The sequence below is a fragment of the Symphalangus syndactylus genome, chromosome 2 (assembly GCF_028878055.3).
Source record: "Symphalangus syndactylus isolate Jambi chromosome 2, NHGRI_mSymSyn1-v2.1_pri, whole genome shotgun sequence".
Lineage (NCBI taxonomy): Eukaryota > Metazoa > Chordata > Mammalia > Primates > Hylobatidae > Symphalangus > Symphalangus syndactylus.
In genome coordinates, this window is record NC_072424.2 from 84,579,083 (window position 1) to 84,606,498 (window position 27,416).

At 44.2% G+C, this 27,416-nt stretch overlaps 1 long non-coding RNA gene across 1 annotated transcript in view; it reads right to left on the reverse strand.

The window, feature by feature from the left end:
- LOC129463028 (uncharacterized) overlaps window positions 1-24,101 on the reverse strand; it is a 42,908-nt gene extending 18,807 nt beyond the window's left edge. The window contains exon 1 of the long non-coding RNA XR_008650993.2: window positions 23,819-24,101. This is a non-coding gene — a long non-coding RNA (uncharacterized lncRNA). The remainder of the gene's footprint in view (window positions 1-23,818) is intronic.
- Window positions 24,102-27,416: the final 3,315 nt, after the last annotated feature.

Genomic DNA, 27,416 nt, shown 5'->3' on the forward strand with positions numbered 1-27,416 from the left:
GTAGAGACGAGGTTTCATCGTGGTCTCGATCTCCTGACCTCGTGATCCGCCCGCCTCGGCCTCCCAAAGTGCTGGGATTACAAGCGTGAGCCACCGCGCCCGGCCGACCTCCCCTTACTCTTCATCCATGCTATGACCACTGATAATGTGCATAATGCTACTGCAGGCAGATTACTAGCATTCATGTTTATCTTTCAAACCTCCCCACTTCCCACAAGGTTATACTTCAGCTCCTCAATCATGATCAACCCAATCCCAAATCCCATTTTGAGGATCTATTTCCTAGTGAAACTCCTAGTATCAGTTACTGTATCAGTCTCATTACCGGCAAGAAACAGGTGGTACATTCAAACTAGGATGATTGAAAGGGGAGGTTTTACAGTGGTGTAGATGGGGCACAGGGAAATCCCAAGAGAGAGGGTGATAACCAAGAGCTAGCAGTGGAGCATAAAGAGAAGAGAGGCAGTGACCTTCAGTCCAGAGACTCAGACAGCCTGTGGCAACCTCACAGAAACAGAGCTGAAGGAAAAATCACCTTGACCTCACCCTCTCCCTAATTTCCAGTCTCCTGCCAGGGATCCCCAGTGGCCATACCCAGGGCAAACTAGAGGCAAGGGAGCCAGTGGATGTAGTCAACTATATCAGCCTCCTAGGTAGAGAGTGGATCTGGAGGGGAAAATGCAAAAATCTCAAACACATTAGGAAAGGCAGTGATGTTCTAAACAACCTTAGTATGAGGTGCTTGTGCAAAGTAGGTACTTACACGGCTCAGGAGATTGGAGGAAATTCTGGGCTGTTGTATAAATCTGAAAGCTCTTAGCATAGAGGCAAGGCCATATGAGTGGTTGAGATGATTTAAGCAGCCAGGGTGAGAGAAGAGGATCTAAGACTGAACCTGAGCAGTTCCAATGTGTAAAGGTCAGGTAGAAGAGGAAAAGCTGGCAAAGGGACAGAGAAAGAGAGCCAGAGAGAGAGACAGCTGGGTGTCTTCCAGGAGAGTGTGGTAGTTTGGATACCAAGAAAAATAGTTTTTCCAAAAGAAGGGAGGGTCAACTTTGTTGAAGTAGGCTGAGAGGTCATATAATACAAAGACTGAGGAGTATCCATGGGATTTTGGGCAATGGAGGTCGCTAGGTCCTTCAGCAAAAAAAGTTCTAATAAAGGAATAGGGAAGGAAGCCAGCTGGAGGAGGCTGATAAGTAAACAGGCAATGAATAAGGGCAAACAGTGACCGTGCACAACTCTTCCAATCAATTTAGAAGTGAAGGGGAGGAGAAAAACAGTAGAACTGAACAGAAAATTTGGAGTCCAGGAACAGAATTTTTTAGAATGGGAGTGACTGGAGCATGTTTAGATGCTGAGGAAAAGGGCCCATTAGAGAGGAACAATTCAAAGATAGAAAAAGGGGAGGATTTATAACGTACCTTTCCTAAGAAGGCTGGAATCCATGGCAGAAGAAGCGACTTGACCTTTGTAGGAGGAGAGACATCAGTTCCATTTTGCCAGATGGGAAGAGCAAAGGATGGGCGCAGAGGTGCAGGTTGGTTTATAGGAGCCGGTGGCAGGAATTGAGGTAATTGCCACCAGAGTGCATCTATTACCTCTGTGAAGTAAGAACAAAGACATCTACTGAAGTGAGCAATGAGATGGGGGCTCAAAGCTTTGAGAAGTGGAGAAAGTTTAAAATGGTCGTTTCAGAGACAGAAGGGTGAGGGACAAGAGGAGGACAGTGAGATTCCCTAGAGGTGAAGGAGGTTTGAGAGTCAGGGAAGGTGGTGACTGGGTGCAGGCTGTAGGCTGGGATATTTCTCTCTAGTCATACTTTGCTGCCTAGGGAGAGACATAAATAAGAAAGTATGTAGTTGAGTTCTAGGATTCCCCCCCGGCCAGGTGGATGTGATGAAAGGAAAAAATAGGCCAGTAAGTTTAGGGAATTGGCAAGACAGTGACTGAGATAATGGACTATGGAGTCTCATGTGGCTTCAAAGAGAAACAAGGGCAGAGTAGGTTAATGGATAAGGAAAAGTAGAGTGGCCGGGGTCTAAGGACCTTGTGTGGTGAGATGCAGAGCAGGTGTGCAAGTGGACTGGAATGAGGGAGCTGTGGTCAGAGAAGGAGACTGAAGAGGTGACAAGATCCAGGTGCCACTGAGAGGTGGGTGCTGGAGGTAGTGAAGTAGATTAAGGCATTGAGAGGCCAGAGTGTTGACTAGGTCATCCATGGGTACAGTAACGCTTCTCCAGAGGATGACAGGGTTGAGGTGTGAGGTAATACTAGAAGCAAGAAGGGAAAGTCCTTGGGGAACAAGAGGGAGTTTCCAGAGACCAGTGGACAAGAACAACACTACCTGAACTTCAGAGAAGCGGCCATTTTTACAGGAATGCTTAGGGGCTGCATTAGGGAATGAGGAGGCAGCCACATCTACATCCTAATCTTGGGTATGTAGAGTGTGGAAAAGGACTTAAGAGGGCTGCAAGAAAAGCAGTGCTCTCTGGGTAAAGAAGAGTTTTAATTCAGGCAAGGGGATGGAGGAGAAAATATCAGGGTTGTGATACCAAGGTCTCCTGAGATAAGCTGAGGCAGCAGAAGTAACCAGGGAAAAAGAGGTGATGCTTCAACTTAAGTATGTTTGAGTCACCACTTGTGAAAAGAATTGCCATTAAAATGATTTCAAAATCAGTGTCTGCCTCCAGAACACGCTATTCCTTTTTCAAAGATGCACATGTACTTCCAACTCTAATTGTCCTTCACTTTCAATGATGGTCTCTGTGTGTGTGCTCTGGCTCTAGAGAACAAGGCCTACCCAGCACTATTTTCTCCATGCTCAGGGCTGTCCTTGGGTTTCTTTCGTTCCAGCTGCTGTTTGCTGAGTCTGGCATGATACTTACCTTCATCTCTTTATTTCCTAGTTTACCAAACACGATGGTTTTAAAAGAATCCCCCACCCACCCCCATCACCACCACCAAGGATTGCTATAGGCCAGTGTTCTCTGGATGGTTTTCTCTTTGTCTCTGTCTCATCCCATCATTTGACCTTGACTTTGCATTGTCCTGCAGTGATTTTCTCCATGCCATTTTACCTCTGCTTCACTTCTGCTTGGGTATCCACCCTCTGCTTTCACCCATTCTCGGCACCTCTAGAGCAATGAGGGGGTTAGTGGGCAGTGAGGGTGACTCCAAGGTTAACAGGTGCACGGCAGTGTAACTGACATCTGTTATTTATAAAAGAGATGACATGGAACTAAACTCTCAGGACTTTTATTTGCACCTTGGATGATGAAACAAATTCCACAGTTAACATTAAGAAAAACAAGTCAATATGTAAACAGTAAAAGTGAGTTTACCAATTTTTCCTTTTGCCTTCCCAGAAACTCTTTTTTTCTTTCACTGTGACTTGATTACTAATTCAAATCTAGAAACTAATTCTGGCAAATAATTCTAATCTAGCATTCTAGATTAGAATTAGTGATCATCTTGACAAATAGATAATCACAAGTATTTGCCATCATTTTTCTCATTACCCAGGAAGTATACTCATACCACATAGTGGATAGGCCCACTAGAACACAAATCCAATCAGGTATAAAAAATGTACTTTGGGCCCAGTGCGGTGGCTCACACCTGTAATCCCAGCACTTTGGGAGGCCAAGGTGGGAGGATTGCTTGAGCACAGGAGTTCAAGATTAGCCTAGGCAATACAGTGAGGCTTCATCTCTACCAAAAAATTTTAAAAATTACCTGGGTGTGGTGGCATGTGCCTGTGGTCCCAGCTACTCAGGAGGCTAAGGCAAGAGGATCGCTTGAGCTTGAGAGATTGAGACTGCAGTGAACTGTAGTGGCACCACTGCACTCCAGTCTGGGTGACAGAGTAAGACATTGCCTCAAACAAAACAAAACAAAACAAAAGGTACTTAGCAAACTGGTTTCACTATGAAACAGGATGGCTTAGTCACATAAGAAGTTACTGCCACCTGAATATTTCCAACAAAAATCTTATCATAATTTTTAATTCATCAAATTCAGTGTTCCCTCTTTCATTTTGTTTTGTTATTATTGTTTTGGATTTTGTTGCTCCTTTTGTTAGAGCCCTCAATATTTTCTGGGTGGTACTGTGACTGGATTGACTTTATCATTGGCACTAAGTGTAGTACTGTCTATCACCTAAAATACTTACAAATGGTCTCAAACACACCAGTTCCTGCCTAATAGAACATGCCTCATTTGAGGAACTGGAAGATTGTCTAATACTAGAGAAAGTCCCATGATACAGGCAATGAGGAATTACTAAATTCAAATCAAAGCTTCAATAGCAACTCAATGGGTTCATCACTTGCTCTTTAGCAACACAAAATAAATTAAGGCATAATTAAATGTTACTAAGGGAGATTTACTCCTAAATTATCAAGACGTGCAACTCCAGAATCTCCCTAATATCAGAGGCCCATGTTAGGAAACTGTATAGAAACACAGACTTGAAGGTACCCAACCAGTATGAGTTCTAAAATCTCATTGCTACTACCTAAGACAAATTACCTTTTTCCTTATAGGTACAACTTAATTTGGTTAAATCAGGCTAAAGCGAAGGACTTACACTCCTTGATCAAGGGAAGAGTTTTCTTGCTTTCTCTTTCTCCTGCTAGATGTGACCAGGTATGCACATGTATACTTGACACTTGAAGGGAACTGACCTTAAGGTGAAACCTTTGACAAGAAGAGCAGAAGAGGGAAGGAAAGAGCATGGGTCTGTGTTGGCATCACTGAGCTTCTGAATCAACCAGCTCCAGATTTGTTCAGCTAGCTAAGTGTGCCACTCAACACTCTGTTTAACTATTCAAGGTGCAACTTAAAAGTCCTGAGTTTAGTCCTAAAATTTCAGTTTTGTGAAATAACAAATTTCCTTATGTTTAAGTCAGTTTGATAAGTTGTTATGATTGTGATGATTATTGTTGTTGTTACTTGCCACAGAAAGCATCAAAAGTGCCACAGGAACTTATTAGTTCCCGACCCATGTAACTAAGGGCCCCCACCAAGAATTGTGTGCATCATTGTGGGGGTAAATCCTATCAGCTTTTTCTTCATTCCACTCAACCCAATTCTTGATAAGGGGCTATCTATGCTTTGGGTTAGCTTTACTCTAGCTCTTTTTTGCCTCATTTTCTCTAGCTCCCAGAAATCTATTCTCTATCTAAATATACCTTTCCTTTAAGTAGAATTGAAGCTAAAGTCAAATCAACCTAATACTTGCAAAATATTATGGAGCCCGTCTCAGGGTGGCCTGAAGGAGGACTGTCAGATCCTTCAGTAGGAAAAGTATACTCTAGACTTGTTTTCTGGAGTCAGCAAGATTCTGAGAAGGGACCTGTGGAATTTTTTCAGTGTCGGCACTGCCTCTGAATATCTGTACCCTCATCTCAGGCCCTATTATCCTTGCAGAAATTCTTAGTCCGTATATCACCTTGTGTCTTGTCAATGAGTTGGGTGGGGCTGGGTTTTGGGTCAGAGACATCTAAATGGCTGAAATAATTCTACTGGGAGTTTGCTGAGGTTACTGTTTTTGATCAAATCGGAAGATTTTCCTGCCAATATTTCTTTTCTTTCTTTCTTTCTTTCTTTCTTTCTTTCTTTCTTTCTTTCTTTCTTTCTTTCTTTCTCTTTCTTTCTTTCTTTCTTCTTTCTTTCTTTCTTTCTTTCTTTCTTTCTTTCTTTCTTTCTTTTTCTTTTCTTTCTTTTTCTTTTTTTGACATCTCACTCGTCACCCAGGCTGGAGGGCAGTGGTACAGTCATGGCTCACTGCAGCCTTGACCCCCTGGGCTCAAGTGATCCTCCTGCCTCAGTCTCCTGAGTAGGTGGGACTACAAGTATGCACCACCATGCCTGGCTAATTTTTTAATTTTTTTGTAGAGACTGGGTCTTGCTATGTTGCCCAGGCTGGTCTTGAACTCCTGGGCTCAAGCAATCCTTCCATCTTGGCTTCCCAAAGTGCTGAGATTGTAGGTGTGAGCCACTGTGCCTGGCTTTCCAGTCAATATTTCTTCAAATACTTTTTCTACTTCATTCTGTTTCTCCTCTCTTTCTGGGGCTCTAAATATACATATGTTAGACTGCTTGATATTATCCCACAGGATTTTTAGGCCCTATTCTTCTTTTTATTCTAATCTTTTTTCTCTCTGATTAAATAATGTCCATTGACTTGTCTTCAAGTTCACTGATGATTTCTTATTTATTTGTTTATTTTTTAATGTTTTTTTTTTGAGACAGAGTCTTGCTCTGTCACCCAGGCTGGAGTGCAGTGGCGTGATCTCAGCACACTGCAACTTCTGCCTACTTGGCTCAAGCAATTCTTCTGCCTTGGCCTCCTGAGTAGCTGGGATTACAGGTGCCCACCACCATGCCAAGCCAATTTTTGTATTTTTAGTAGAGACGGGGTTTCACCATGTTGGCCAGGCTGGTCTTGAACTCCTGACCTCAAGTGATCTGCCCACCTCAGCCTCCCAAAGTGCTGGAATTACAGGCGTGAGCCACCGCATCCAGCCTCACTGATTTTTTAGGTTGTGTTCATTATGCTGTTAATTCCAAACTAATGCATTTTCAATGTCAGATATTGTATCTTTCAGTTTCAGGATTTCCATTCGGTTCTTTTTTAAAGTTTCTATAGCTATCTTAAAATTTTCCATCTCTTCACCTACTACAGATATATTTTCCTATAGACTCTTTAACTTATTTATTATAGTTATTAAGTCTTTTGTAATTCTAACATTTGGGTCATTTGTGAGTCTATGTTTATCACCTGTTGTTTCTCTTCACTGTAGGTTACATGTTCCTGATTCTTTGCACAATTAGTAATTTTTAAAAATTGTATGCTGAGCATTTTGGATGATATTAAAAAGACTCTGGAGTCTGCTATCTTCCTTAGAAGAAATTTGACATTTGTTCTAGCAAGCAGTTAAATTACTAGCATAATTTTTGATCCTATGGAGCAATGCCATTCAATAGAACTTCCATGATGACAGAAATATTCTGTAGTCTGTGCAGTCCAGTATCATAGCCATTAACCACATGTGTCTGTGAACATTTGAAATGTGGCTAGTGTGACTGAGGAACTACATTTTAAATTTTACTTAGTTTTAATTAAATTTGAAATGCCATGTGTGCCTAGAGGTTACTATATTGCATAATGCAGCTATGAAGAGTTGGTTTTAGGCTTTGTCAGGGCAGGCCTATTTTGGTTTTGCCTTTAATCCTAGGACATAGGCTTTAGTCCTGGGGAGTAATCATTACTCCTTCTGTAGTCTCAGTAGAAAACTTTAGGTGTTCTCCAGAGCCCTCTAACTTGGTGAGAACTAAACCCTAAGCACCATCTGCTCAACACAAGACAACACCTTTTTAGCCTTCCAGCTGTTATTTTTCCCTCGGCTCCTTGAACCTCATCCGGATGCACAGTTTAGGAGTCAGAGAATTTGTACACAGATTTGGGAGCTCCCCATCTGAGACGCCCTCCTTTGCGAGATTCCCTCCTTCCCAATCTCCTGCTACTGTGGAAGCCCCAAATTCTAACCTCTAACTTTTTAGCTCAGTACAACTGCCACTTTCTGCTGAGCTCTACCTCTGTCCACTGCAGGAAATGGATAGCACTGCCAAAGGAAAACCTGATAAATGTGTATCTCACCATATGTGATTTCCTTTTTTCAAGGGTCATGTCTTCAGTTTTTGTCTGCAGAACCAAACCACGTTGGCCAGTTTCAAGGACCTTCAAACAGGTTTTGTTGTTATCATTGTGTTTTGGGTCCAGAATTTACCATTGTCTTTGGCAGAAGAGTTAGTTAGATATAATTTACTTGGCCATTACTAGAAGTTGAAACTTATCTGAATGGCCAAAATTAGGCACTGAAATACTGAGTTTGTTGGGAAAACTTGACTACATTCTCCAACCATACGCTGCCATGTCTATTTGCATCAGAAGGGGCTCAGTATTTGCTGAACAAATCCTGAAAGCTGAAAACTTTCTCGAAGGAGTCATACTTTGAAACATTATCAGTTATTCATAATTTAGAATGGAGAATCCTTTCCTGAAAGTGGGTTTTAATATGGGTTAATGAGAAAGAACAGGAACTTCTTGGGTATATCTGTCTTCTTCTCACAAGTGGCAGAAAATCTGCCATGACTTTGCCTTAAGTGAAAAGATAATTTATCAACCAGCTTAGGTTAAAATTCCACGGTAAGACTGGCCCCAGGCATAGCTGGATTTAGGGCTCATATATAGTGTTATTAGAACACAGGTTTTTTGCTTTTTTGTTCTCAGCTTTCAGATCTGCCAATTGCGTTGTTACAATTAATCCCAGCTTTCTGTGGCCACAAGAGGATGGTGGCAGCTTCAGCCACACACTTTCTCTGGTGTACATTATAGAGGGAAAAGTGAGACCCTCTTTCCTGGAAGTACCTGGAAATATCTCACTGCCTCTCATAGGTTCCACCTGGGTCATGTTCCCATCCCTGAATTGGTCATGTGGTCATGAAATAGGATAAAATGATTGGCCCAGGTGTGACTCACATGCTCCAGCCCACAGTCCAAGAAGTGTCATTTCATCAGATCCCCAAGGACTGAGAGGAGAGTGGGAGAAGTTCTCCTGATAAATATCTTGGTTCTTTGTTAGAGATATCCTGGGGCAGAAACAACAGAAGCTCACTAAAATGGGTACTGGAGGAGAATGGAACAATGATGCATAGTGGGGGTTAAAAGCTTACACATTGGAGAGACAGAGAACCTAAAAGAGAAATGCTGACTCTTTCCATTTTGCCCCTTGGCTCCAGGCTGCTGGAAGCAGGTGCTGTGCGATATCACTGCTTCATGGTTAGCATGCTTGGGGACCTGCAACGAGTGAAATCCATGAAATTTACACACTGCAGCAGTATCTTTAAAAGGTATCAGGTGGAGAATAGCTTTTAATGTGGAATCCAGGCCTCCAGTTAGAGGCTTATTCCACTTGCTAAATTTGATTTGGGTTCAATGCCCACCGACCTCTTGTCCCCAGAGCATTTCAACACCGTAATGAATACGCAGGAACAAATCCTCCTTTCCCCTGCCCTTTCTAATGGTACATAATCTCTATACCATTAGAAATCTGAATTATTTTTCCAGATAAAATTGCCAGGCCCTCCTCTCAATCCTTTCCATTAGTGAGGAAGCAATCCAAGGAAAAAAGAAGCCAGTGCCAACTGCAGCCATGCCCTGAATGTGCACTCGGCTTAGGCAGCATCTGACCAGCATTCCCCACGGCTCCAAACCAACTAACAGCTCTTAGGATAGGGAGAGTTGCCTTTTCTCTCTCCTTCCAGAACACCAGAGAAAACATAGAGTACCCTAGAGACCAGTGGAAAATACCTTGGGAATCCCTAATTCACTCAATCCTCGTTGGTTGCTCCTAAGCACCTTCTAATTTGAAGTTTTCAGTAGCCTAAAGAAGGACTTCCCCTCATAACTAGGAGGACTCTCCCTGATTTTTAAACAATGTCTGCACTGTTTAGGGACTAACATTTTTCTCCAATAAACAGGCTTCACTTTTGCCACAAAAAATAAGCATGGGTATGCAAAATTTAAGTATTCCCACCGAGATTTTCTACCTTAGATAGTCTCTAGCTGACCAGTGACTAACTGGGAAGTCGCTGCTCACAGGATCTCAGGCTTTTTCTGTCACTACGAATAAATAATAATAAAATAGAAATACATTTTTAGCCAATTTCAAAATGCAACAGGGCAGGTGCCTCCTGGAATGAAGAATTCCTGCAGCTCCCTTCATACTGGTATTCCGCATGTGATAAACCTCTAGTCCCTTCAGGAAATTATTCTGATCCTTGCTTGTTTCATGAAACAACCAGCTCCCTTCCCTGAGTTTCACCTTCCTGAGGAGCTGGTCTCTGGAAGGGCCAACTGTTCTGCGTCCTGCACTGGGGACCTTCGGGTAGGTTCCCACTCCCACTACCCACCCGGCTTCTTCACTTTCTCTGCCCTCCTACTGCCCTGAGGACACCTGCTACTCACTGCATTCCCAGCTTTGTTTGTTTCCCCCATAAGATTACTGGCCAGGTGCTGTAATCTTTGGTTTGCTGGGCAATTGCCTCGGTGCAGTTGCTGTGACCTGCACTCTTGAAGAAGCAGACTTCTTCATTATTCATGATGGCCTGGAGGTCCAGTTACCAGCAGCGTCCACCGCAGAGGCCAGACTGAAACTTGTTTAGCCAGTTTCCTTCTTTCCCTGGGCTGTTCCAAAACTGACACACATAGACTAACAAAAACTCTGAGAGTTTCTGTGTTCCCAGGAATTAATCCCACCAGAACAAGCCTCGGTCTGTTGCTAAACTCTGATTCTCATTTCCTCCCCGCCTCCCTTTGCTACAAAGCTATGGACCATCAAGTTTTAATGCAGTGTTGAGCTGTGGATTAAAACAGCATGTTATCTTCCGAATGTCAGACAACATATGACAATAAAGTAGGCATAAAATATCAGGAAAACAAATGTGCCCCTGCGTCTGCACTGAATGCAAATGCACAAATGGCTGAACTTTAAAAGCTTCCATGTTCCTAAGAAGTCTTAGAGCATTAGAATTGATGATGGTGATTAGGTTGCTTTTCAGAGCAGCAAAATCTGTATAACTGAATCCTCATGGGTTTAGCCATTCTCAGCCCAAGCATATTAACTTGGCCCGCTGTGAGTCTGCTTGTGTATACACACACGCAGTATTTAACCACGATCGCAGGGGCCCCAAATTAAAACCATATTTTGTTAGCATCACATGTTCCAGCCTTGACAGTATTTATCAAAGGGAAAGCTGCTGGATTTATTGAAAGAAATGAACTTTGCCAGGGTCTGGCAGACTCGACCCCAGTAGGGAGTTGTTATTTTTACCCTCTGTGCCCAGCAGTGCTGTTGCTGTTGGCTCCAGGCTGTTTGCTCACTTTGGGCACAGTTTGCTACGTACGGATCCCTCTCCGCTGGTCCAGTGTGCCTGCCTCCCAGCAGCCTGCACCTCATGGGATGTCATCAGCTCCACCTCCATGTATTCTTCAACACCTTGTTTATGTTCCCTTCTTTTCTGTGAAGACTTTGCTACCTAAACCCAAGGTCACTTCTTCTTCCTCTGATCTCGCCAGCCTGGGTCCGAGAACAGCTAGCAGAAATGCAGATTCTCAGGCTCCGCCCCAGACATCCTAAATCTGCATGTTAGCAAGATCCGTGGGGGCATTCAAAGGCACATGGAAGTGTGAGAGGTGCTGCTCTGCCTCCACTTACCATCTCTACTAGCGTCTCTCAGTGGGAGTCCTGCTACCCCAACAGGGGCATTGGAAATGTAGAGGGGATGTTTTTAACTGTCACAATGTTGAGTGCTGGCGGGGAGGACTACTAGCATCCATCAGTGGGGTCGATGCTGGACAGCCTGCGATGTACGGTACAGCCTCATATAGGGAAGAATTGGTTCATATGTCACACAACTTTCTAAAGAGCTGCCCAGGCAGTCTGGTGGGTGAAAAATCTATTTTTAATTATTTGAGCCTGGAACCTAATTCCTGTTTACACACAGAGTTTTTTGTTTGTTTGTTTTTGAGACGGAGTCTGCCCTGTCGCCCAGGCTGGAGTGCAGTGGCATGATTTGGCTCACTGCAACCTCCACCTCCCCAGTTCAAACAATTCGCCTGCCTCAACCTCCCTAGTAGCTGGGATCACAGGCACCCGCCACCACACCCAGCTAATTTTTATATTTTTAGTAGAGATGGAGTTTCACCATGTTGGTCACCAGGCTGGTCTCAAACTCCTGACCTTAAGTGATCCGCCCGTCTCGGCCTCCCAAAGTGCTGGAATTACAGGCGTGAGCCACCACGCCCAGCCCCCTTTTTATACCCAAACTATTGTTTGCACAGTATTAATACACACCACATTTCCAGGAACTCACCTTTTGTGAAAATTCAGGGAAAAGCGTTCTTTGCTTTGTTCAGAACTTTACCTTAAGTCACTGCTTTGGAAACACACATTATCCACAGTCACGCTGCTCCCAGTGCAATCTCCGGGACAGTATATCTCTATTAGTTTGCATTTGTAGCTATCCCAATCATAGCAGTTTTGTATCTGACTACTTCATTGTGGTTTTTGGTGTAAATGTGCCTGAACATCTATATGTTGAAACCCTTTTTTTTTTTTTTTTTTTTTTTTTGAGGCAGAGTCTTGCTCTTGTTGCCCAGACTGGAATGCAACGGTGCGATCTCGGCTCACTGCAACCTCTGCCTCCCGGGTTCAAGTGATTCTCCTGCCTCAGCCTCCTGAGTAGCTGGGATTACAAGGATGTGCCACCACACCTGGCTAATTTTGTATTTTTAGTAGAGATGGGGGTTCTCCATGTTGCTCAGGCTGGTCTCGAACTCCCGACCTCAGATGTTTTTGGTATAAGTTGCTTTTATTTTATTTCTTCTTTACATCAGAGTTAAGGAATTTATTACACTGATTTTGAGTGAGTTATATCGTTCATGTGTAAGTTAACTATATTATTCATGAATTCCAGTTCAGAAAAATTAAGAGACCATTTGAAATTATTTGTTATAAAAAGGGTTTTGAGCCAGGTGCAGTGCTTCATGCCTGTAATCCCAGTACTTTGGGAGGTTCAGGTGGGTGGATCACCTGAGGTCAGGAGTTCGAGACCAGCCTGACCAACATGGTGAAACCCTGTCCCTATTAAAAATAAAAAAATTAGCCGGATGTGGTGGCAGGCACCTGTAATCCCAGCTACTCAGCAGGCTGAGGCTGAAGAATTGCTTGAACCTGGGAGGCAGAGGTTGCAGTGAGCTGAGATCGTGCCATTGCACTCCAGCCTGGGGGACAGAGCGAGACTCTGACTCAAAAAATAATAATAATAAAAATAAAAAGGGTTTTATAGGTTGGGAAAGTTGCTTGTGTGTATATCCTTCAAATGGCTCTTGTTACATATTGTCTTGTAATCTTGAATATATTTTTAAGAGACCATGAATCATCTGCCTACTAGATTATAAGTATCCTTAGGGGCTGGGAGCAGTGGCTCATGCCTGTAATCTCAGCACTTTGGGAGACCGAGGCGGGTGGATCATTTGAGCCCAGGAATTTGAGACAAGCCTGGGCAACATAGCAAGACCCTGCCTCTAACACACACACACATACACACACACACACACACATACACGTATCCTTAGGGTGGGACTGAGTTTTATAAACTTGGTATTCTACTCACCACTTAGTTCAGTGTAATGCACATTATCTTAGTCTGTTTGGACCGCTATAGCAAAATACCACTGACTGAGCGGCGTAAACAACAAACATTTATTTCTCCCCATTCTGGAAGCTGAGAAGCCTAAGGGGGTGCCAGTAGATTCATTGTCTGGTGAGGGCCCTCTTCCTCGTTTGCAGATAGCTGCCTTCTTGCAGGGCCCTCACATGGCAGAGAGAGGGAGCTCTGGTCTCTCCTTCTTATAAGGGCATGAATCCCATCATATGGCCCCCACCTCTCATGACCTAATCTAAACCTAAGTGCCTCCCAAAGGCCCCAACTGCAAATATTATCATATTGGGAATTAGGACTTCAACATATAAATTCTAGGGGAGGGCACAAACATTTAGTCCATAGCATACATATTGAGCAATAAGAAATTGATCACATGACTATGTGAATACCACTCCATCCTCTCCTCAAATGCTCTTGATAAGTTTCTACTATGTGCAAAGCACTGAGAGGCTGGTGACAAAGGTCTTTAAGAAAGAGTTTGGTACTTTGTTACTCATGGGCCAGGCACAAAGCTCAACACATAAAGAATTTTGATATGGAGGCTGGAAGTAGTCCACAGGGGAAACAGAAACAAAATTCTATGGGGTTGTAGAGAAGGAAACAATTCCAGCACAGACGAGTGTGGAGTGGCAAATGCATTCATGAGTTCCTTTCCTTATATTTGTTTTTATTTATTGGATTGCTCAGTATCTTCTTTGCCCCATTGAATGTACGCTTCTTGAGAACCAGTCTCAAGTCCTCAAATTTCTTCATATTGCTGCCAAGCTCCAGTTTGTGTCAAGCAAAATCCCTTCTGTTTCTTGGAACAAATTCCATAAGCACAGTCTTTTCAACTGTATATAATAAGATGATTGTGTGTGTATGTGTGTGTGTGTATGTGTGTGTGTAGGCTAAATTGGTCTAGTAGTCAGGGGATCTGTATTTTATAGTATTTTATTTTATTTATTTATTTTTTTTTTTGAGATGGTCTTGCTCTGTTGCCCAGGCTAGAGTACAGTGATACGAACATGGCTCAGTGCAGCCTCAACGTGCTGGGCTCAAGCAATCTTCCCACCTCACCCTCCCAAGTAGCTGGGACTACAGGTGTACACCACCATGCCTGGCTTTTTTTTTTTTTTTATAGAGTTGGGGGGGGGTCTTGCCATGTTGCTCAGGCTGGTCTCGAACTCCTAGGCTCGAGTGATCCTCCACCATGCCCAGCCTGGATTTTAATCTGCTGTTAATTTGATGAGATCATTTCACCACACTGCACCTCATTTTCTTCATCAGCAGAATAGAGAGGATGGGCTAGAGTCATGGTTCCCAAACTTGTCTGTTTTGGAGGATATTTTTAAAAAATACATAGTTCACTGGGCTCTGCTCCAAACTTGTTGAAACAGACTTTGGGAATGGAGCCCAAGTAACTAGATTTTAAAGTATATCAGGTCATTCTGATAGGTGGCCAATTTGCTTTTCAAACTTCAGTGTGCCTACAAATCACCTGGGGAATCTGGTTAGGATGCAGATTTTGATTTGTTAGGTCTGAGTAGGATCAGAGAGTCTGCACTTTAACATCTCTCAGGTGATGCCGATGCTGTTGATCCATGAACCACATTTTGAGTAGCCAGGAATAAAGCATTTTTAAGTCTTTTAGCTAAATACTCACCTGCATCAACTGCTAGTGAGTAATGTTATACAAGATAACCCTTAAAATTGTCCATGTTTAGTATAAGATGACCTAGCTAAGTTAAATTGTCATGATAGAGTATGGAATCATTATTTATTTATTTTAGAGATGGGGTCTCACTATGTTGCCCAGACTGGTCTCAAACTTTTGGGCTGAAGCGATCCTCCTGCCTCAGGCTCCCAAAGTGTTGGGATTACAGGTGTGAGCCACCACACCCAGCCCATTTTCTTCATTTACAAATTGTAAGTGATAGTTGCACAACCATAAAAAAGAATTAAATTATGTCCTTTACAGCAACACAGATACAGCTGGAGTCCATCATCCTAAGCAAATGAATGCAGGAATAGAAAACCAAATACTGATGTCCTCACTTGTAAGTGGGAGCTAAACGTTGGGTACTCATGGATACAAAGATGCCAACAATAGACACTGAGGACTACTTGTGGGAGACGGAAGGGAGGCCGCAAGGGTTGAAAAACTAACCATTGGGTACTATGCTCACTACCTGGGTGATGGGATCAATCATACCCTAAACCTCAGCATCACACAATATACCCATGTCTGTTACCCAAATGCCAGAGGTTCAGTCTAGGTCCTGCTGCTTGCCACACAAAAAGCCAATTGCTGAGACAAAGAGTATTGCCAGGGAAGAAGGCTTTAATTGGGTGCTACAGCCCAGGAGATGGGAGATCAGTCTCAAATCCATTTCCCCAATTGACTAAAATGAAGAGTTTATATAGCAGGGAAGAAATGAAGCCATGTATGGGAAAATAGGAATTCAAGAGGGGTAAGGAAGAGGAGTTGGTCAACAAGAAGCAGGTGACCAGTTAGGCAGTCATGATAGGTGAGGGGCTCTGGTGTCTCACTCTCCAGATGCTATGATCTGGTAAGTTTTAGTTCCTTGCCACTGTCTGGGAGGGTTGATGGTTGGTTTCCTGAGAAAGAAACTCAGATAAGACAAATGTAACTTTCTCAAGTTTTAAGACTGGGAGGATCAATTTCTATGTTTATTCAAAGAAACCAGAAACATCAGTTCTATGGGACAATTGGGCTGGTTTTAGTCCTCCGCCCCTCTTTCTATTTATCAGTCCTTGATATGGTTTGGCTGTGTCACCACCTCTCATCTTGAATTCCCACATGTTGTAGGAGGGACCCAGTGGGATATAACTGAATCATGGGGGCAAGTCTTTCCCATGCTGCTCTCATTATAGTGAATAAGCCTCACAAGATCTGATGGGTATATAAAGAGGAGTTCCCCTGCATGAGTTCTCTTTCTTTGCCTGCTGCCATCCATGTAAGACATGACTTGCTCCTCCTTGCCTTCTGCCATGATCATGAGGCCTCCCCAGCCATGTGGAACTGTAAGTCCATTAAGCCTCTTTCTTTTGTAAATTGCTCAGTCTCAGGTATGTTTTATCTGCAATGTAAGAACAGACTAATACAGTAAATTGGTACCAATAGAGTGGGGAGCTGTTGAAAAGATACCCAAAAATATAGAAGCGACTTTGGAAAAATATGGAAGCAACTTTGGCAGAGGTTGGCACAGTATGGAGAAGAAGACAGGAAAATATAGGAAAGTTTGAAATTCCCTAGAGACTTGTTGAATGGCTTTTTCCAAAATGCTGATGATATGGACAGGAAATCCAGGCTGAGGTGGTCTCAGATGGAGATGAGGAACTTGTTGGGAATTGGAGCAAAGGTAACTCTTGCTATATTTTAGCAAAGAGACTGGTGGCATCTTGCCCCTGCCCTAGAGATTTATGGAACTTTAAACTTGAGAGAGATGATTTAGGGTACCTGGTGGAAGAAATTTCTAAGCAGCAAAGCTTTCAAGAGGTGACTTGGGTACCGTTAAAGGCATTCAGTTTTATAAGGGAAGCAGAGCATAAAAGTTTGGAAAATTTGCAGCCTAACAATGCGATAGAAAAGATAATTCCCTTTTGTGAGAAGAAATTCAAGCCAGCTGCAGAAATTTGCATAAGTAACAAGGAGCCGAATGTTAATCCCCAAGGCAATGGGGAAAATGTCTCCAGGGCATGTTAGAGACCTTTGCAGCAGCCCCTCCCATCACAGGCCTGGAGGTTTATGAGGAAAAAATGGTTTCATGGGCTGGGCCCAGGGTCCTTCTGCTGTGTGCATTCTAGGGACTTGGTGCCTGTGTCCCAGCTGCTCCAGCCATGACTAAAAGGGGCCAATGTACAGCTCAGGCCATGGCTTCAGAGGATGCAAGCCCCAAGCCTTGGCTACTTCCACGTGATATTGAGCCTGCAAGTGCACAGAAGTCAAGAACAGAGGTTTGGGAAGTTCTGCCTAGATTTCAGGAAATGTGTGGAAATGTCTGGGTTCCCAGGCAGTAGTTTGCTGCAGGGGTGGGGCCCTCATGGAGAACGTTTGCTAGGGCAGTATAGCAGGGAAATGTGGGGTCAGAGTCCCCACACAGAGTCCCTACTGCAGCACTGCCTAGTGGAGCTGTGAGAAGAGGGCCACCATCCTCCAGACCCCAGAATGGTAGCTCCACTGACAGTTTGCATCATGTGCTTGGAAAAGCTGCAGACACTCAATGCCAGCCCATGAAGACAGCCAGGAGGGATGCTGTACCCTGCAAAGCCCCAGGGGTGGAGCTGCCCAAGACCATGGGAACCCACCACTTTCATCAGCATGACCTGGATGTGAGACATGGAGTCAAAGGAGATCATTCTGAAGCTTTAAGCTTTAACTGCCCTGCTGGATTTCAGACTTGTATGGGGCCTGTAGCCCCTTTGTTTTGGCCAATTTCTCCCATTTGGAATGGCTTTATTTACCCAATGCCTGTACCCTATTTTGTCTAGGAAGTAACTAACTTGCTTTTGATTTTACAGGCTCATAAGTGGAAGGGACTTGCCTTGTCTCGGATAAGACTTTGGACTGTGGACTTTTCAGTTAATGCTGAACTGAGTTAAGACTCTGGAGGACTGCTGGAAAGACATGATTGGTTTTGAAATGTGAGGACATGAGATTTGGGAGGGGCCAGGTGCAGAATGATATGGTTTGGCTGTGTACCCACCCAAATCTCATCTTGAATTTTCACATGTTGTGGAAGGGACCCTGTGGAAGGTAACTGAATCATGGGGGCAAGTCTTTCCCATGCTGTTCTCGTGATAGTGGATAAGCCTCACGAGATATGATGGTTTTATAAAGAGGAGTTCCCTTGCACAAACTCTCTTTGCCTGCTGCCATCCATGTAAGACATGACTTGCTCCTCCTTGCCTTCTGCCATGATTGTGAGGCCTCCCAGCCATGTGGAACTGTAAGTCTCTTAAACCTCTTTCTTTTGTAAATTTCCCAGTCTCAGGTATGTCTTTATCAGCAGCATGAAAACAGACTAATACAGTTCTCCATCATGAGGAAACCGGTCATCAATCTTTTTGGCTGCTTCATGCCGAGGAGGGGCGTTGTGGGCAGCTCCATACCATGGGTGAACACTTGGCCACCCAGGAATCCAAGGTTAATCTAATACTATAATTTTCTTCTGAAACACAGTCTTTCTCCCCTGCCAGTTCCCCTCCTCCACCAAAGACAAATCACTGCAGAGCCATCTTTTCTTGATATTACACAAACATTTTATTCAAAAGCAAAAAAAAAAACAAAAAAAAAATTTACCCCAATATACTCTCAGGTATTTTGCTATAGCAGAACAGACAGACTCAGGCACTTTGCCTGCTCACCTCTTATCTTCAGGTGAGAGGCGTCAGCGTCTCCACCCCACAGTCCTGTTGACAGCACCCTAACATACTCACAGGTGGGAAGCAGGAACTTAGGGGTGGGTTCCAGGGAAGAGAGGTGTCATGATGAGAAACACTTGTGGGGCCTGAGCTGACCCAGGCGGCCGAGGGAGGAAGAGAGCATCAGGCAGGAGAACCAATGTGGACATGAAGAGAGGAAAGTGGGATGAGCCCCTGGAAGGGAAGGGGCCACCACGATGCCAGGTTCACCTCTGCCATTGAATAGCTGCTCGGTGACTCCTCATAGTCTGCAAAGCAACCTCCTCATAATCTATAGCTCACCAAGTCAGACTACCAATTTAGGATGTAAACAAGGCTGAGTAATTTTATCTTTCTTCCCGCAATCTAGGCACTCAGTCTCCCCTGCAAACTTGTGCGTCTCATGACAGCCACACTTAAGGACAGCAGCAGGAAGCTGGAGGATCATTCCCTCTGGCTGCTGTCCCAGCTGTATTTGCCTCTGGGCATAGTGACTATCTAAGATCTGGAACAACCTCTAAGAACAGGGGACAACCTTGACGTCTGAGAGAACATTACAGCTGGGGAAAGCTTGCTCCAGCAACTTCCCTCTCACTGTGTTCTCTTTGACCTCTTCATCACTTTTCCTGAAAAGGGAGGGAGCTGAGGAAAGGCATACAAGTCGTTTGGGTTATTGAGGCCAGAGGAAAAGAGTTCCAGATTTAAACGATATCAATCCAGCTATAAACCACGCGATCCACTGAGTATCAACTGACATGAAGACACAAAAGTGAATCCTCGCTTAAACTAATGTGAGGGGAATGAAAATTATTCTGCTCTTACAGGAGCACTGCCTGGCTGAGCAGGTGGTCTGGGCCAGCCACACAGAGTTTGGTAGAAGGACTCCTGTCCCTGTCGACTCACAGCAAATGGACTTGGCTTCTTTCTTAGGGCCCTCCAGGATACAGGCTCCCCGTTGTGCCTTGAGAATGAAGTCCATTTGCGCTGAAGAGGGAAGAGGGAATTTTACCTTTGCTTACATTAGAAGGCACTGTAGCCAATGAGAGCCAAATAACCCAAGAATTTTGGCACTAGAAGGGACTTTAGGCCATTTAATTCACACTCGTCATTTTAGACAGAGAAACTGAGAAAGAAAGAAGAAAGAGATTTGTCCAAATTCACTGGTAAATTCTCAGCAAAGTTGAGTCTAGAATCTAGCAGACACTCAGACCCATCCTCCTCCCTTTCCCTGCTGCCTCCATGGAAAACTTGGTGGTTTTCCTGGCTTGTTGTGGTTTTCTGAAAGCATTTGGATTATCAGAGCTCGCATTCACCTAGGCTTATTTCCTCAACTCACCAGCTGGGGCTGAATGAGGCTCAAAGACCAGTGGGAAGAGAGTTCTTGCTGAAGGGTGCATGGTGGACTGAGAGAGAGGGACTATGAATTAGATTCATGACTTTACACTACCTACTTGAGAACTTCATTTTCAAATGTGCAAGGAGAAACAGACGCTCTTACTACACCCAACTAATCATTCAGCATGTGTCAGGTCCAGTGAGGAGGTGAACAGGTGCAAACAGAACTCTTGGGGCATGGTTGATTCTGCATCAGTAAGCCATGATCTCACCATAAAAAATATCAGTCACCTCCTGTGGTTGGACACAAGTAGAGACTGTAGGTCCTCACCCCGATTAGCTTGCTACCAAGTGGAGCTGTTGCAATAAATGCAAGTCTCAGCTCAGACCACATTTCATCAAATGCAGGGATCTTTGTTAGATACCAGATTATATTAATCTTTTAAAACCTTGCTAAGAGGAGAGATTTCTCTCTCTCTCTCTCTCTCTCTCTCCTTGCAACTTCCGGCTCCCCCAAACAAAAACAGCAGAAATACCCAGGCAAGAGGGGGTTGCTGTCCTAGGCTCTGTCCTTGGCTCTGTCCTTTAAAGGGTCTCTTTCTGCCCCTCCTATGCACCCTCTTTCCATAGGTGATGAGTCACAGGGCTCAGGGAATGTGTCTGCACCTGTGACTCATCACCAGTGGAAAGCCCATCCTATACCCCACCTAGACCACTCTTTGGTGCCCAGGATCCCAAGGGCCCTGAACTCACTTCAGGCCTCTTCAGGGGGTCTGAGTCCTGAGGATCATCTGTCTCTTGGCTGTCCTCATCCCTAGGCCACCAGGCAGCCATTTATAAAGAATGGACTATGCAGACTGGGGTGTCTTCAATATGGGATGAGGGATGGAGCTGGGAGCAGACACAGAACGGAGACACTGGGACAAGCAGATGGAACTGTGAGTCCAAGAATTCTATATCCAAACTTGATATTCTAAGTCTCTCTGAATATATATTTTTCAAGGCAAGAGGCTAGAGCATGTTCTATATTATGGTTTCTTGGCTGGATTTATAGCTTTTAGATGTTTAAACATATGCTATGTGGGTCTCCATTTGCACTCTTGCCCCAGCCTGAAAATGTTGGAGACAAGTTTTTGAAGCAAACACAAAGACTGGTTTCCTATGGTTACATGGTGGCGGGCAAGGGGAGAGTGGTCTTATCCTTGGAGATGTCACACCAGTGGGCTCTAGACTCCCAGCCCTACACAGATGGCATAATTATTGGGCTTGATCATTTTTATCCCTTATTCACACAAGACAATTAGTCCTATTAGATTACTACTAACCAAACAAAAAAAATATGCTGGTTTGCCAAATCAACAATTACTTTTAACACTTTTTGTGCAAATAAAGGAAACTCAGTTGTTGACACAGACTAGAGTTCACTTGTTTGTGTTATCCACTAATTAATCAACCCTAAAGAGTAAAAGCAGATTAGCATTAATTGGTTTACACACATATTCCATTACTTATGCTACAGTATTTAAAAATAATGACCACAAGGCCGGGTGCGGTGGCTCATGCCTGTAATCCCAGCACTTTGGGAGGCCGAGGTGGGCAGATCACTTGAGATTGGAAGTTCGAGACCAGCCTGACCAACATGGAGAAACCTCGTCTCTACTAAAAATACAAAATTGGCGGGGCGTGGTGGCACATGCCTGTAATCCCAGGTACTCAGGAGGCTGAGGCAGATGAATTGCTTGAACCCAGGAGGCAACGGTTGTGACGAACTGAGATTGCACCATTGCACTCTAGCCTGGGCCAACAAAAGCGAAACTCCATCTCAAAAATAAATAAATAATAATAATAATAATATAAATAACCACAAATACAGCATAGCAGCCAGCCTGCCAGAGTCCCCTTTTTGTTTCTAAACTGGACACACCTACATGGGGTGGTGGCTGTGGGCAGCAGCTCTCAGGATGAGGAATCTACAAGACTCCAGAAGCCCAGAACAAAGGCTCGTCTCCCCTGCAGAAAGGGCACGCCAGCCCCTAGGATGATGTATATCACCGTTTCAGACAATCCTTCTTTAACGCAATAAACCACATCCCCCAGGCCTATGCCCAGGTTTGGGGTTCTAAGATACTTACTGCACAATGTTTACGTAAAATCATTCTTCTTTTCTGTGCCGGTGCTCCATATTAAGCAACTTCCCTTTATCTGCACTTATGTTACAGGACTTAAGAATTTTCTACTTACATCCACTTAGGGGCTTTCCGTGGGCACATTTGGCCATGACCCACCACATGCTGTTTTTCCAGCTCTTTGCTGTGTTTACTTTTCATGTAAACTTGGGTCATTCCGATAATTGTTTTCCAGTAATTTGGAGAGTTATAGGAATGCAACATTGAGCCCAAAAGGCAAGATCAAAACGAAAATTTGTGACATTAAATATCCAAGAGTTCTATCCAAAATCTTCTAGAAAGTTAATGAGAACCCCAGGCAAATCAACTGGAAGAAAAATATTTACCATTTAGCACTAGACAGTTGCAGGTACAAATCTTAGTCTACAGAAATGTCGACCAGCTAATCAGTGGGTTCCATTCCCATTCACCCAGGACACACAATACCACATTCAAGAATTCCCTAATGAATATACAGTTCTTACTTTCTCTGTGACACACCTCCCCTGCTCCAAGTCCCCAGAGACTGGAGACAGGGAACTTCAAGTGGAGCACCACATATTCTCCTAAATCTCTTGTGTAAGTCAGAGCCCTTCCTTTACACACAAGGGCTTTAAAAACTCAAAAGCCAGGAAAATGGGCTTCTATATCTCTGTCCCCTGTTGACCATCCCTTCACTAAGACGATGAGGACAGACTAACCTTGCTCAAAAAAGCAAGAAGTACTTTGGGAGGCCGAGGCGGGGGGATCACCTGAAGTCAGGGATTCGAGACCAGCCTGGAGAACATGGCAAAACGCTGTCTCTACTAAAAATACAAACATTAGCTGGGTGTGGTGGCACATGCCTGTAATCCCAGCTACTTGGGAGGCTGAGGCAAGAGAATCACTTGAACCTGGGAGATGGAGGTTGCAGTGAGTGGAGATCGCGCCACTGCACTCCAGCCCGGGCAACAGAGTGAGAATCTGCCTCAACATAAATAAATAAATAAATAAATAAATAAATAAATAAATAAATAAATAAAAAGTAAAATAAAATAAAATAAAAAACAAGAAGAGAAGTAGGTGAGAGGGTTAAGAAAGAAGTACAGGAGGAAGAAAACTATATAATACTTCAAAATTAATATCCAACCATAATACAAACAGAGTTTTGAATATATTTCCATATAGCCTGTTGATAAAAAAAATCTTTCTTTAAAATATAGATACTATTACAAGCCTCCAACAGTTTCACGTTCCCCACAAAGAAAGTATTAGAAAGATCCTCCTACATTTGGAAAATGAAGTGCTGGCACCACTGAGATATTTGTCTGGGAGACCTACTATTTGCATGGGCGGAGAAAACATTCACATGGAATATTCAACCGCAAAAGCATCAGATCCTGGGAACAAAACTAACAATTTCCCAAACACTTCCAAAACATAGCTCTGACCTCTACTCCATCAAAAATTCTGATTTAATTTTAGGAGATTCTGCTCTATTTCTTAAATCAAATGTCCCTATCTCTCTTGCACCGTGAATGCTCTGAATCGACCAGTAAGACAAGAACAACATTAAAACCAAGACTGAGGGCGGTTTCAGCATCACCTTGCTCTCCTCCAAGACTTCCCCTGGTTACCTTGCTCCTTTCTCCCTGCCAGACCTTGAGTTCTCTTTTCCAAAACATGGCTTGAGCACCTCCTTGAAGAAGTCTTCCTCATGTCTCTTATCTTGTTCTAATCATCCCATGGCTAGCATAAGTAGCACAGATCCCATCTGCATTCCAGCTATATGTGCTCCTGTTGTTTCTTCCTGTCTTCTCTTTAGCCTATAAGCTCTATTGTACAAGGTCTACACACTCACATCCACTGTAGTACCCGTAACCATGTTGCACAATATTCTGCATACAGAGGGAACTTAATAATTTTTGCAGTTTGACTTTTGGCTCTCTATTCTGGCTCCTGGGTAATCATTTATCAGCAAACAAATTAGTTATCAGTGAAACAGCCATGGTTTCCAGAGTTAATCATTTGTATTTCCACTGCTGGAAAAAACAACACGTACCACTTTCCTTGCAGAGAGGCATGCGGTCAGAATGTCACTGGCAGATCTCGCCTGAGAGTTTTGACACTTGTAACTCTGACCTGGAAAGGTGAATCAACTTTTATTTTGATTCATGTGTTTTTCCAGGTTCCTTTAGCCTAAACGCATAAAAGTCAGAGAACGTGATCACCATAATACTGGTAACAACAGTGACAAAGATACACACATACAGTCACTGGCTGAACACCCACCAGCAAGATTGCTGGAAACCAAGCCTCACCACACCTGCTGGAGCATCCAGGACCACGTACTCAGTGCAGGCTCAGCAGCCATGCCTACCTTTGTCCATCCCAGGTATGGCTCCCCCAGCTGCCAGGGCTACTTCTCTCTCTTCTAGAGGCTGCTGTTCCTGCTGGCACACAGCACCTGCCTCCCAGCTCTAAGCCTGTGGGGCAGCCAGGATAGTCTTGCCTCTGGCCTCTGTTGGTCTCGTACTTCCAGGTGAGTGGCTTTGCACAGCAGCCCAGACCTGGGGAACTTTTCAAGGGAGAGGGCTTCTTTCCCTCCCTAACTCCCTTACCCTCACACAACCCCACTCCATACTGGCCCTTTACCATCGCCAGTTGTTGCCTTGCCAGGTACTTGTGGAACACCTACATCTCTCCCTATCACAGAGCTTGGACACACAGGCGTTGGAGTCAGATAGGCTGTGTTTCAATTTTGAACCCCCTACACCAATTGCTTCTCTTTTCTGAACCTCAATTTTGTCATCCACAAAATGGAGATAGTATAATAATACCTGCCTTATGGTGGTGTTGTTAGAATTAAGCAGTAATGTCACTTGTAATGATAACAGCTGTACTGACCAAGGGACTTGTACGTGCTGGGTGCCATGCAGTGTTTCGTACCTCTTCTTGGAGCCCAGCATGGCATCTAGCCCAGAACAAGTAGTCAGCAGCTTCCTTCCCCCTCTTCTTCTTTCTTTTCTTCTCCCTCCTTCATTCCCTAAATCAAATAGGACCTGGGGGTGCAGCATCTGGTCCCTTGTGGGGGCTTTTTCCTCTCTGCAGCATCTTCCCTTCTTCTACAGGCCATCTGAGAGAACCCAGACCCCTGCCCCCAGACTCTCCACCCACCAGAAACAGGAGCCTTTTCACTCTCCTGTCCAAGTCCCCCACCTAACAGGGTAAATCCATTTCTGTTTCCAGCCAGGTTTCCAAGCTCCATCCCCATGTTGGGGCTCTGCACCTGGTGTTCTGTTGCTCCAGGGAACACAGATGGCCAATAGCTAGAGATAAGGCCAGTTCTGTGTCCTCCTGGACCACAGAATGTGCCCCTGAGAGCCCTTTCCTTCTACTTCAGCACACAGGCAGGCCATTTGCGCCAGGAATGCTGCAAAACACTGACTGGACACAAATAATCAATGCTTAAGCATAATGGTCTCCAACGGAGCAAGAGAAGGTCAGGAACGAGCAGGGCATAGCCATCCCCCTATCCTGGGGGAGGCAGTCAAGAGGAAGGGCCCCTGGGGAAAGAGGGAGCTGCACCTCCCATCAGGGGAGGAGGTGAGTGGAACACCAAGAATTACTGGACTTCAGGGGCCATGCTGTTGTGGGCTAGCCTCTGAAGAACCTTTAGAAGATTTTGCCGCACTTGACCCTGGCTCTGGTGCACACGCCTCCATTGCCTCAGCAAGGCTGCTGAGCTCTCCCTCTCCCTCTGTTGCATTCTTGCTTACATAAGGCCCTGAACAGCATCTCTTTGTATTTATTCATATGCACCAAATCTCATCCACAACACACTTCAGTAGTCATGGACACTTTAAATCCTACTGTTAAAATCCATTTCCTTGCTTCTCTGCCATTCCATTCCTTCCACTCTCCCCCAATTGTTCTCAAAGGAAACCATGCATCAAACATTTGAGCCTCCCTCATCAATTCTTACTCCAAGCCTCCAGGGCCATGTGACTGTCTATAATCTAATTTCCTATGGGGTCAATATAAAATTCAAACACTTCATCAACAGACCACAGCAACTGTGGCCTCCACTTTCTACCTTCTTGTCCTGGGCAGGGCTAGGCCTGGTCACTTTCAGGACACTGAGACTCTTTCCTGCCGTCTACATCAAAAAAAGGGACCACCCGCAGCAGAGGCAAAGACTTTAAGAATGTGCCCTGATGGACAGTATTTACCTCCCTCTGGCCAGGAGGACAGGAACAGCAGAAACTCTCACTACCTAACAAGAGAAACAAGGTTGAATGTCTCCAGAAGTCATGAAGTCAGAGAAATCATACGAATAAACAGACACTAAGCTCTGGTGCAGTCTAAGTGATTTATGTTCACTGTATCTTTACAATAATCCTGGGGGTTAAGTACTGTTACTCTCCACTTCCAAAGTAGACAAGTAAATAGTAGACAAGTAAATGGAGGCTCACAATGGCTCTATAACTGTCCCGTGGTCACACAGGCCAAAGCACAGAGGAAAATGATGGATGCATCCCTCCCCTTTTGCTTTAGGAAGGGTGGGCCCCAGGACCTGGTCTGGAAGACACAAAAAAGATTAAAAAAAGATGGACTACTCAGCATAATAAAATGATGGAGGGTTGCCAAATTGGCCCTCGCACTTGAAGAAAGAGGATGGTTATTGAAGAGAGAAGGGGCTTTCCAGAGAAAAAGGAAGGTACTTAAAACAATCTGCTAGAAATTTGTAAGAGTTTGTCTAGTGTGACTTGGCATGTTTTTGTGCTGCATTAGGTGGAACTGTAATTTTCTTCTGCTACACCAAATCTTCAGTGAAAGTCAGCCAAATGTGCCAGCACTACCCACCATAACATTTGTGAACAGATGTAGTTGTTGCTTGGAGAACAAAAGGAGGGAGCAAAGTCCGCCACGGAGGAAGCAGTGTGGAGAGAGGACAGTGGCTTTGCTGGGCAAACACTGGGCCCAAGACCACACTGGGCAACTGAGAATTGGGTCTGAGCAGGAATGGGAGGGAAAGGCAGGCTCTGCAAATGCGAAGGCCCTGGGGAATCTTTGAAAATGCTGAGAGGAAATGCGATTCTCCACGTAATTTCGGATGGAGGTTTGAGCCATTCGATGTGGATATTAAAGAAAGTGTGACTTCCAGAAGGCTGAAGGTTTGGAACCCTTTGTTATACCTCTTGCAATTCCATCAACAGCCCATGAGATAAAACT